Here is a 12,548-nt window from a genome sequence, read left to right as displayed (position 1 = left end):
CACACACACACACACACACACACACACACAAACAGAGCAAAGAGGAAATGGAAAACTAGAAGGAAAAGAAAAACATCAGAAAGAAGAAAAGTTAGAACTGTGCCTTTCCTGAGAGTTAAAGAAAAAGAAAGAGCATATTATCCAGATAATTTAGAAAACTAGTTTTTATTTCAGAGCTGCAGGCTGAACTGAGGACCTTGCACTTGCTAGGCAAGTGGTCTTCCATTGAGCTAAATATCCAACCTCAAAACCTACTTCTAATATGTTTTGCAAAATGACTGGATGGAGAATAATACAATTCGTGAAACTGATGTTTAAAGAGATTTTTTTAAGTTAGGTTCTAAGAAGCTGTTATTATAGTGGACCTGGGAAAATGGCCACTGAGCTTAGCATTAAGTTAGCAGTGAAGGAAGGGTTTCAAAATAAACAAGGACTTATAGATGATGTAAACCATGTAGTCAACTTCCAAACACACAGACACGTGCACTCTCATACACTCAGACACAAATATGCTGACACACAGACTGAAGGACTTGATCTTTTATCAGAGTGGAAGAAAAAGTGTCCTAGTATTAAAAGATAATTATTCGGCCTATGCATTTGAATTAGTAACTATAAATAGATATTACAATTAAATGCAGTCTCCAAGGTAGGGAGAGGTTCCATGTAATGATAAAAAAAAATTGCTGATTCGGCCTTATTGCCAATTTGTGCACACTAGAGAATCGCCATAGCCTGCATTTTGTCTCCAGCTGTGTGGGTACTTCAGAGCAGATATTAATTTGAGATGGTAATGCTTATGTCATCAGATGTTCTATTTACAGACTGTGACCCTGTTAATTTGCAGCCTTTGGTCAAACGCAGTTTTATGGATCCACTTTATTAACACACCGAGCTCTAGCTTGCTTTTTTTGTTGGTGTCTTCATGGGAGGGTTTGACTGGTAGCTTTGTCTAGGCTTTTGAAAATCTCTCCTAAAAACAACTAAAGGTGAACTGTGATAAACATTTAAAATATATTTTACTTTTTGTGCCAGTCCTGAGGTTTGAACTCAGGATCTGCTGTCCCTTATACTTCTGTGCTCAAGGCTAGTGCTCTACTACTTGAGCCACAGCACAGTTTCTGGCTTTTTTTTTTCTGGTTGATTTAGAGATGAGAATCTCATGGGCTTTTCTGCCCTGGCTGTTTTCAAATCTGCATCCTTTGATCTCAGCTTCCTGAGTAGCTAGGATTACAGGCATAAGCCACAGGCACCTGGGTTAATAATGTATTTTTAAATGTGTCTCATATCAAAGGACTTTTGGATTCAATTTATTTTTTCTATCTTATCTAAGCATTGACTGCCAATACTATTAAGTACTGAATCTGCCATGCTAATTAAGCCTACACTAATTGCTAAATGTGAATAAAAATTAAGAAGGTAGTTTCTTTGTTTTGGTCTACAAAGTCATCCATAGTAACACTTTGTCTTTAGAAAGTTTTTCTTGGAGTCAATTGTTCAGAATTTAGGATATAGTTTGTCATATAAATGGAACAGAAATAGTATTAATTGAGCAAGTCAACCACAATCCCATACAAACCATGAGACATGCTGTTCTTGAATTTGATCCTTGACTTAAACTTTACTTATCTAGGGAAAATGCATTCTGAGAAGGCACTTAGAATTCTAAGATCATTTCTCAGCAGTGACAGGAAACTGCCTTTCTTTCACTGCTCATACCTTTTCCAAGTAAGGCAGAGCCAGCATCCTCCGGTGGGCACCTGGCTGAGCAGGGAATGACAGCAGGGGGGCTTCTGAAGAAAACTGTACTCTTCCCTGGGTGCCAGGTTTCTCTCTTTTTGAACACGTCTGTTTCCATCCCTTTCCACTGATGCAGAAAAAGTCAAATTGTGTCATGCCAGTTCAGCATATTCTAATTTGTACCACATTGGCTCTGTCCAGGAAGTGTCCTCCAAGATTGACTCTGCTAAGTTTAAACCAGTTCCTGTTCCATCTCCTCCAATTCCAGGAGCTCAAACTGCTTATTCAAAACCTCCCAGTAGTAAATAAAACCATAGATTTGTCGCCCTTTTGCTAAAACATTAAACCACAGATACCACTTTTGTGGCTAAGGTATAACTTCGCTGATCCAGAGATTGTTTGCCATGGAACATATCACCATAGTAACTGGATTTTCAAGCAGGGCTGTTGAAATAGAACTTGAAAGTCACAGAAAAACAAGTCTACCTTTCTGTGGCTTCAAAAGGATCGTGTTGGAGGGAGGGAGAAATAGTCATGATTACATGCCATTTGATCTGTGATTGCTCAGAGGCATGAGTGAAGAGACAGGCAATATGCACATTCTTATTAATAAGTTACAACATTAAGACAGCACAGTATATACTCTACCACTGACTTGCTGTAAACAAAAGACCCAAGGAACAGCCTCTTTCTCATAACTGTGGCTGTGTGGTAACTTAATATAACATTCATGAGCATACAAAATGACAGTGCATTTAGTTGTTTTAAAACTAATTTGGCATTGGACTAGGAATTATTTCCCACACATAAACATATATTTCTGTGTCCTCCCACTAGTTTTCTAGTCATTGTGGAAGAGTGTGTGTTTGTGCTTGGTACCAGAGTAAAGGTAAATAAACAAGCCAGACACTGGTAGCTCACACAGGTAATCTTACCTGAGACTTCAAGATGGTGGTTCTAAGTCAGCCTAGGCAGAAAAATATGTAAAACTCTTTTCTCCAATTAATCACCAAGAAGCCAGATGTAGAAGTATGGTTTAAGTGGTAGAGTGTAAGCCTTGAGCAACAAGGTTCAGGGACAGTGCCCAATCCCTGAGTTCAAGCCCAGGACCAGCACAAAAAACAAACAAATAACCACAAAAATAGGAATTTAATGTGAAAATATTAGCATCGTATTTTATTTATTTTTTTACTTTTTATTTTTGGCCAGTCCTGGGCCTTGGACTCAGGGCCTGAGCACCATCCCTGGCTTCTTCCAGCTCAAGGCCAGCACTTTGCCACCTGAGCCACAGCGCCCCTTCTGGCCGTTTTCTGTATATGTGGTGCTGGGGAATCGAACCTAGGGCTTCATGTATGGGAGGCAAGCTCTCTTGCCACTAGGCCATATCCCCAGCCCCAGCATCGTATTTTAGAATTGAAAGGACATTTGTATTGTAAAGTCCTTAAATCTTACATATGGGAAGGACTCAGGGATTTTTGCTATATTTTCAGGTGAGGAGGCAAAGTTCCATATTGGTCAAACAACTCAATGAAGTATGAAACTGAGGCCAAAAAGCCAAATGTTTTTACTTCTTCATCAAGAAATACAATGAAATATGACAGAAATTAAAGACAGGCTCTGCATCACTGGTTCACAATTGAAAATAGAAAGCAAAATAATTTCATGTGAAACAATTAGCTTACTTGTAGAAGGTAAGATTTAGAAGGAAAGGTGAAGCTGTTACTATTGAATTGCTTATGAAATTACTTACAGATATATAAAGTATATGTTTTTGAGATACATGGGCTATGTTTTGTCTGTGTCTATTTCTTTACTCTTGTCTCTCTAAATCTGTTCACCTTTCTGTCTCTCTCTTCTTATAATAGGACATTACAGATAAAGTTGCTGCTCTTGTTCCTCGCTTCCAATTTAAATTTTCTAGACCTTCTCACAGGCAATCATTATTGTGAATACATTTCAAGTTATTAATGAGCTTAGACTTTGTATTAGCTGCAGTTGTAGGTAATTGGAATACATCAATATTAAAAAATCTTTTAAATTGCCACATAAAAACACACTTATGGGGTATGGCATGGTTCTTGATACATGAGGATATGTGTAACAGTCACAGAGTACTAGCATGTCTGTCACCTTATACATTTATTATTTATTTGTGGCAAGAACACTCCAAATCCTTTTGTTATGTGTTTTGAAATACTTTATACAATATTGGTAATCATCATATCATGGCAATAATAGTACAACAGAACATCAGAATTTACTGCACATTTTTAGCTACAAGCTCATATATGTTGACCATCTCTCCTCATCCCTGCCTGGCTGCTCCCTCCTCAGCCTCTAGTAACTTCTGTCCTTCTCTCTACTGTGTGACCAGCTTCTAGAAATCCTATATGAGTGAGATCATTTGTTACTTGTTTTTCTGTATCTGGCTTATTTCTTTAAACATAATGTTCCATGTTGCCAGAAATGATAGGATTCCATTGATAGATTTTATGGGTGAAGAACATTCCATTTCAGGTATATGCCACATTTTCTTTATCCATTTACCAGTTTAAAGTTTGAGTCTTTATTTTGGGTATTGTGAATATAGATTCAATGAACACAAGTGTACAGTTATCTTTTTTATATTCTAATTTTATTGTTCATATATATAATACTGTGAAGGTTAGTCTGACTGAAATGTAGTAAAAACCAGTTCTTCTAAGTAAAATCATAAGTGATACAGAAGTATTAGAAACAATATACCACTGGGTGCTGGTGACTCATGCTTATAATCCTAGCAGCTCAGGAAGCTGAGATCTGAGGATTGCTGTTGAAATCCAGCTGGGCAGGAAAGTGTGTGGGACTCTTATCTCCAATAAATTATACTTGAAAAAATCTAGATGTAGAGCTCTGGCTTAAGTAGTAGAGTGTTATCCTTGAGCAGAAAAGCTTGGGGACAGTGCCCAGGCCCTGAGTTCAAGCCCCAAGAAGCACCAAAAAAAAAAAAGGGTAGGGGGAGAAGGAAAGAAAAGAAATAATACACTGCCAAGGGAGGGTGCAATCTGAGAATTGTACAACACTGCCCCAAAGTGAAATTCAAAGCAGAATTTTTTCAAGATGGGTAATAAAGCTTTCTGTAATTTAAACTTCACTGACACAGGAAAAAAAAAGATTTCTTCTAATGATGGGGCGACATCTTTGCTAAAAGGAGTTAGAAAACATACTTTTAAAATAATTTTCACAAGACTATAATATTTCCAATAAACCAAGTATAATGCCATACTCAAGCTGAAATTATTTGTAATTTGGAGGATATTATCCATTCAATTGCTAGTTATTAAGCTAAAATTATGATTGATTGGGTTAAAATGTTTGAAAATCAAAATATGGAAAATTATATAAATTATATTGTTTTACATCCCAGAGTATTTGAAGAGATCTAACAAGTCTTTAAATCATATAATGTTTTCTGAAATTCATGAAAGGGACCGAAGTGCCACAGAGAGAGACATTCTGTCTCCACACTGTCTGATTTCATCCCTGGCTGCTATGTGACTATTATCTCCAGTTGGCCAACAAAAAGCTACAAGTGGATGCATGACTCAAGTTGAAGAGTGTTGTGAGTGAAAATAGTGGGAGCTTAAGGTTTGGGGTTCAAACCCTGGCACACAGACATTCTCTCTCTCTCTCTTTCTCTCTCTCTCTCTCTCTCTCTCTCTCTCTCTCTCTCTCTCTCTCTCTCTCTCTCTCTCTCTCTCTCTCTCTCTCTCCCCCTCACCACCACCACCACACATGCCCTAGTGTGCACATTAACTACAGGAAAAGAATGGTGAGCCCCTTCTCCTACTCATACACTAGAAGACACTCATGAGTTCCACCTCCTCTCTGTACCTCCCAGGACGTTTTCTTTTTGGGGATCATTAGGGGTCCATTTACAGATAGGACTTCTCCCTAGGTGAGGTGAGACATCTGTGGAGTGGAACCTCTTGAGTCCTTAGCCTGATCTCTGCCCAACACGTTTCTACTTAAGGTTAATAATACCCTGGGATGGCAGGCTTGTTCCTTCCTGCACAGCTCCCTTCCAAAAATCTTCAAAGTCATGAGCAGCCATCATACTCCTCAAGCCTTAGAATACTTTAAACATTAACCATTGGTTTGTTCTTAAGCTACTTAACTTGAACCTGTCATTTCCCTTAGTGGTGTACTTTAGCTCTACTGAGCTCCCCAATATGTCACTTTATGGTGTTTGTGTTCATTCTGTTCTTTGTTAGAAATGCCAAGAATTTTGGATCTTTACCTCCTTAACCACCCATTAGTTAAAAAAAGGGTTAATCTAATGTGATTGGTCAGAGGGAGATAGCCTATTGTGGTTTGCTGGGTGTGGAGGGGTTTTGATGTCCATGCGAAATTTCCTATCATCTAGGAGAAACATGAAAATAGCTGAGAAAGACACATCAGAAGTACCATGTCCATCATATTCATAAACTGCTTTGTTAAATGGGAACTCCTGTGTACAACTACTTAAAGGTAATAGTAATAATAAAAATGAAGTAACATTGTATCTGTTTTCACAGCAATAAATTTGTTTGTGGTTTCTGAAAGGAGCCAAAATGAAGACTATAATGACCTCCAGCTTGCAGTAGCTGGAGAGCATGGAGGCCAGGATGGCTGGGGATCAGCATAGTATAAGTAAGAGCCACAGTGGGAACTACCCCAGCTGTACACTATCACTGGGGCTGGAGGGGATATGAAGGGACTCATAAGGTGTGTGAACTGGCTGAGGAAAAATGAAATACTTTTTTATCCCATGTTTGCAAAGGTTAAATCAATGCTATCAGGTGGGATGGAAGAGCAAGACAAAGTAATCATAATTATGAAAATGAAATTGGTATTGTTTGCACATTCGTATACCTCTCATAATTCTAACTCCAAAACTCTTAAGTATTTGGATTGGGTGTATATAATTACATGGCATGTCTAAGAAATCTAAAAAAATTGAAAGCTCTGATCAGCTTTGGGAAGTCAGTGAATGGAGCTTACTCAATTTTTCATTTTTCTAACTGCTATAAGTTATAAATTTACTCTTTTTTTTTTTTTTTGGCCAGTCCTGGGGCTTGGACTCAGGGCCTGAGCACTGTCCCTGGCTTCTTCTTGCTCAAGGCTAGCACTCTGCCACTTGAGCCACAGAGCCACTTCTGGCCATTTTCTGTATATGTGGTGCTGGGGAATCGAACCTAGGGCCTCATGTATACGAGGCAAGCACTCTTGCCACTAGGCCATATCCCCAGCCCCAAATTTACTCTTAATGAATGTAACTTACTACTTCCTTCCAAAGCTAATAGTTAAAGGCTTTTTAAAAATTTCAAACCTGCTGGGTAGCTGTGGCTCATGCCTTTAATATTAGCTACTCAGGAAGCTGAGATTTTAGGATCATGATTCAAAGCCAGCCAGGCAGACAGATCTGAGAGACTCGTCTCCAATTACCCAGCAAAAAGCAGGAAATGGCAGTACAGCTCAAGTGTGAGAGTACTATCTTTAAGTGAAAAAGCCAAGTGAGAATGTAAGGTTCTGAGTTCAAGCCTCATTACCCAAACTACCACCACTTAAAACACTTTAACATTAAGAGTCAGTGAATTATGTTTTAGCAATGTGAATTTTTACTGATTTTGAGACCCCCAAACCCACTTCACACATATAAAATATGCCTATGGGGCTGGGAATATGGCCTACTGGCAAGAGTGCTTGCCTTGTATATACAAAGCCCTGGGTTCGATTCCCCAGCACCATATATATAGAATATGGCCAGAAGTGGCACTGTGGTTCAAGTGGTAGAGTGCTAGCCTTGAGCAAAAAAAAAAAGCCAGGGTCAGTGGCGCAGGCCTTGGGTCCAAGCCCCAGGACTGGCAAAAAAAAAAAAAAAAAAAAAAAAAAAAAAAAAAAAAAAAAAGAAATAAGAAAATATGCCTATGTTTTTAAATCTCAAAATATATAACATTTTGATAACAAATTTAGAATAGTTATCAGCATCCATTCATGCTCATTTATTATATATTATGTTAATTATGAAACAATGTGTTTTCTGCTAGTTGAATTGTTTTATCAATGTGTTAACGAATTGCCATTCTTCACTCTATCTGAAATTATGTCTCTGATTTTACACAAATGATAACATATCCATTTGGAAGCATGGCCTCTTATGATCATAATTTTAAAAATTCAGTGGAGACTGTCAAAATTTAAGATTCAAAATAATATTTATAGACACTATCAAGACAAACATTATATACACACCCTCATTTTTCCTGTGGTTGACTTTCTGAGTCAAATACTGTTAGTTACTTATATAATTTTGCTAATTTTTCTTCCTAAAAATATAGATTTAGCCCTTTCCTAAGTCCAGTAAAAACTGACATTTTAAGAAAATGTCCTAGAATACTTTAAAACTCCATAATATTACAGACAAAAGATAGAGTTAGCATTTTATGAAGGAAATAGGGTTTCTTATGTCAATCAGCACTGGATTTCTACTTTCAAGGCTTTTTATCTTGGTTCCCATAATGCTGGATATGTGGTGGCTAGGTGCAGTGTTCTTGGCAAATGCTGCTTGATGTTCTCTGAGTGTCCCAGATCTATGCATGGGTTTCTACTGTTAGTTTAGGGGAAAGTTGGTCTAGTGACCAACCTCAGATAGAGACCATTGATACCTCAGATATTGTCTCAGTTCCTTTTATCCCTCTCTTTATAGTGTTTCTTTTTCTTTTTTTTTTTTGCCAGTCCTGGGCCTTGGACTCAGGGCCTGAGCACTGTCCCTGGCTTCTTTTTGCTCAAGGCTAGCACTCTGCCACTTGAGCCACAGCGCCACTTCTGGCCATTTTCTGTATATGTGGTGCTGGGGAATCGAACCAAGGGCTTCATGTATACGAGGCAAGCGCTCTTGCCACTAGGCCATATCCCCAGCCCTCTTGATGGTGTTTCTATGATACATATCTGGTTCTCTTGCATATTCTGAATACATTCTTTTTATTGTCAGTTCTGAAAGTTTGTATTTCTATATTCGCAAGCCCAGAGATACATTTCCTGGCTGTATCCAGTACATTAATTAGCTTCCTTCCTAATTTATTTTTGATCTCTGCATTTTTTCTTAATATTTCAGTATTTCTGTTTACATCATGCATGTGTTCTTGCATCTTGTATATTTTTCCATTAAAGCACTGAACATTTTAGTTATTACTTTGAAAAGTTGATTATACTAAAAAGTCTGATAATTATAACATTCCTTCCACATCTGACTCTAGCGCTCATATTTGTTAGGTCTCCTCAAACTATTTTTTTTCTTTTGCCCTCTAGTATGCTTGTTGCAACGAGGCCAAAAAGTACTGGAGGCGGGGGTGGTAAAACAGCAGTAAATAAGCAACTTAGTGATGTGGTGGTAAGGCACAGGGTTAGGTATGAGGCTTAGTGAGCCAGAATGGTCTCTATCAAGGGCACCTGTGCTAAAAAGTTACACAATAGCCACAAGGTAAATCCTTTTGCCATTCCATGAGAAAAGTTAAGTGATAGGCAAAGTGTAGGTGCTCCCTATTTGAATCTAAGAAGCCTCCTCTTGTGTCAGACACTTAAGAGGATCTCATTGTCATCTTCTCCCCACCAAAACATTCTAGAATAAGTTTCTTTACACTTTGGCCATTAGTACATATGAGCAAAACTAACGGCAGTGCCTTTACAGGCTACACTCAACAGCATCATTTCCATCACTTTCTTCTGGTCACAAAGGTTACAAAGCCAAGCCAAATACAAAGAAAGAGAGAATGGACTGCATTCTCTCTTGAGAATGGGAAGAGAGACTAGCTTATTCAGAAGAAAAGAAATATGGCAGTCACAAAGCAACTTCAATCTATCCAGGGAAATTTTGTTATGACTCTTCTCCAATGGAAAGACTGGAGGCAAGGAGGTTTACATCATGGGAAACTTGAAAATTTCTTCCTGTCACATGCCACTAGTTTTGTGTCATTAACCACAAAGCTATACCAGCACTGTCCAAACCAGAAAGAAATTTTGTCACAACAAGTGTTTCTCTCTCTCTCTCTCTCTCTCTCTCTCTCTCTCTCTCTCTGGTGCCTTCCTTGTGGCTTGAGCTCAGGTCCTAGCCACTGTCCCTGAAGGTTTTGTTGTTGTTGTTGCTTGTTTTTTCATTTCTTTATTGTTCAAGTGATGTACAGCCCAGTTTCATATGTAAGGCATTACATACATTTCTTACCAGACTTGTTACCTCTTCTCTCATTTTTCCTCACATCCCCATTTCCCTCTCAACCATGAGTTGTATAGTTGGTTTATACCATATACTTTTGTAAGTATTGCTTTTGCATTTGTTTGTCTTTTTATCCATTGTCTCTCCATTATGGTATTCCCTTTCCCCTCTCTAGTTCCAACACATGTCTATACAATATCCAGGGTACCAAAATCCTTTACAATGACATCAGGGGTAAAACCACAGGAAGAAAAAGGAAAAGGGCATAATTTTTACAAGGTATATTAAAAATAACAATGAGATACCACTTGTTTCCATAACTTGCAGTTCATTTCGCGACACATCATCTTATGTGTTCATATGGACATGGCTATTGAGTTATTGTGATCTTCCAGTAACTATCCTAGACATGTCCTATTTCTAATGAGGGAAACAATACAGTCTATGTTTCTTTGGGTCTGGCTCACTTCACTTAGTATTGCTTTTTTCCAAGTCCTTCCATTTCCTTATGAATGGGGCAATGTCATTCATTTTTATAGAGGCATAGAATTCCATTGTGTATATATACCACATTTTCTTGATCCACTCCTCTATTGAGGGGCATCTTGGTTTGTTCCACCTTTTAGTGATAACAAATTGTGCTGAGATGAACATAGAAAGCCAAATAAACTTCCACAGCAAGAAAAAACTGAAAGAATGTATCTCCAACAAACCAGCATTACAGAAAATCCTCAAAGATGTCCTACCCATTGAAATCAATAAGATCATGATTATAGGTAGAGAAATGTCCCTGAGTTTTTATGCTCAGAATTAGTACTCTGTCTCTGGAGGTACAGCTCTGCTTCCAGCTCTTTAGGTGGTTAATTGGAAGTAAGAGACTCCTGGACTTTTTCTGACTTTTATGGCTTCAAACCACAATCCTCAGATCTCAGCCTCTTGGGTAGCTTCTATTACTGATGAGAGCCACCCAGCAACCAGCCACCTTATTTTAACCGTTGTTTCTTATTTCCTCCTTTCTTTCTTTCCTCTCTCTCTCTCTCTTTCTCTCTCTCTCTCTCTCGTCAGTCATAAAGCTTGGACTCGGGCCTTGGCTCTGTCTCTGAGCTCTTTTTGCTCAAGGCTTGCACTCTACTGCTTTGAGTCACAGCTCCACTTTCAGTTTTGAGTGGTTAATTGGAAACAAGAGTCTCATGTGGACTTATCTGTCCCAGCTGGCTTCCAACAGCTATACTCAGACCTCAGCCTCCTGAGTAGCTAGAATTACAGGCATGAGCCACCGGTGCCCAGCAATTTTTAATTTACTAACATATTCAAGCAGGGTGTAAATGAAGAAAGAGAATGGATGAATTTTAATATTGTTATTCAATGAACAATGTGCCACAATATCAATTATCACACATATATGAATAATACATAACAGAACATTTCAAATGCTTGATATTCTCACTATAGATGTCTTATAACTGTGTATTATTTTGCATTATATTTCTGAATTTCTTTGCTATATATTTTTAATTAGAGCACACATACACTGATTTAAGTAACTTTTTTCTGAATGGTCAAATTTAACCTTTTCTTGTTGTTCAAGTTTTACTGGGTTGCCATTGCATCAGTGTACCCACTGTTGTACATTAAAATACAAACAAGAGAGAATTCACTGTTAATGGCACAGAGCATGATTGTGAACAATTCATGAAAGAAACAATATGTAACATTGAGTACTGAAATAACTCATTTGAGACACTGAATTAAAAATACTCCATAAAATTAGCATAAGATTATATCAGAAAACACTGTCGTGAGTTTACTAATATAGAAGTAAGTCATAAAATTATATCACTAAATTACGCTGTTGCTCCCCATCTTCTTTCCTAAGGAAGTTATTCCTTGTAATAACCCTCACCTGAGCCCCTTTTCTGGCTATGAGTGGGCTCCTACATGACTGTCCAGCAGCTTCCAGTTACTCCTTTTCACTCATCACCCAATTATAATTAAAATATCATGTGCAAACGTACATTTTACAGGATAGTAACCCAGAGATTTAGACAGTAATTATTCCAAATGCATCCCTCCCTTCAGCCTTGTAGAAGAACGGGAGACAGGGCTCCTCGCCCAAGCCTGCAGGCTGTTGGTGGAGTTGCATGGAAGGTAGCAGTGGCACAGGAGGCTCTGCAGTGGGGTTCTCCAGGGGTCCAGGCACCCCAGCCTCTGCAGGGACAGACCCCAAGTTTCCATTAAGATGCATGGCTTCAAGCTCCTCTTTGGAGGAGAGGGATGACAGAGAAAATGAGGGAGGGAGTAACAATGTTCAGGAGTTGTACTCAATTCCTTAGGTAACTGTAGCCCCCCCCCCCGCCCATACATAAACCTTCACAATAATAAATAAATATAGGCAGTGAAAAATAAACAAAAGAAAGAGGATGTCCAACAAGCATCACCACATATATTGCGCTGCATTTGATGTCATTGTGTAACGGCAATCCTTCAGCTACACAATCCTCTGTTGTGCTCACCCTCATGTATGTATCTATTGTTGACCAAAGCAGTGCTATCTGGTGTATGGTTGTGTTTGCAGGCA

The sequence above is a fragment of the Perognathus longimembris genome, chromosome 1 (genome assembly GCF_023159225.1).
Source record: "Perognathus longimembris pacificus isolate PPM17 chromosome 1, ASM2315922v1, whole genome shotgun sequence".
NCBI lineage: Eukaryota > Metazoa > Chordata > Mammalia > Rodentia > Heteromyidae > Perognathus > Perognathus longimembris.
The sequence above is the reverse complement of the archived record's forward strand: the minus strand, read 5'-3'. Positions refer to the sequence as shown.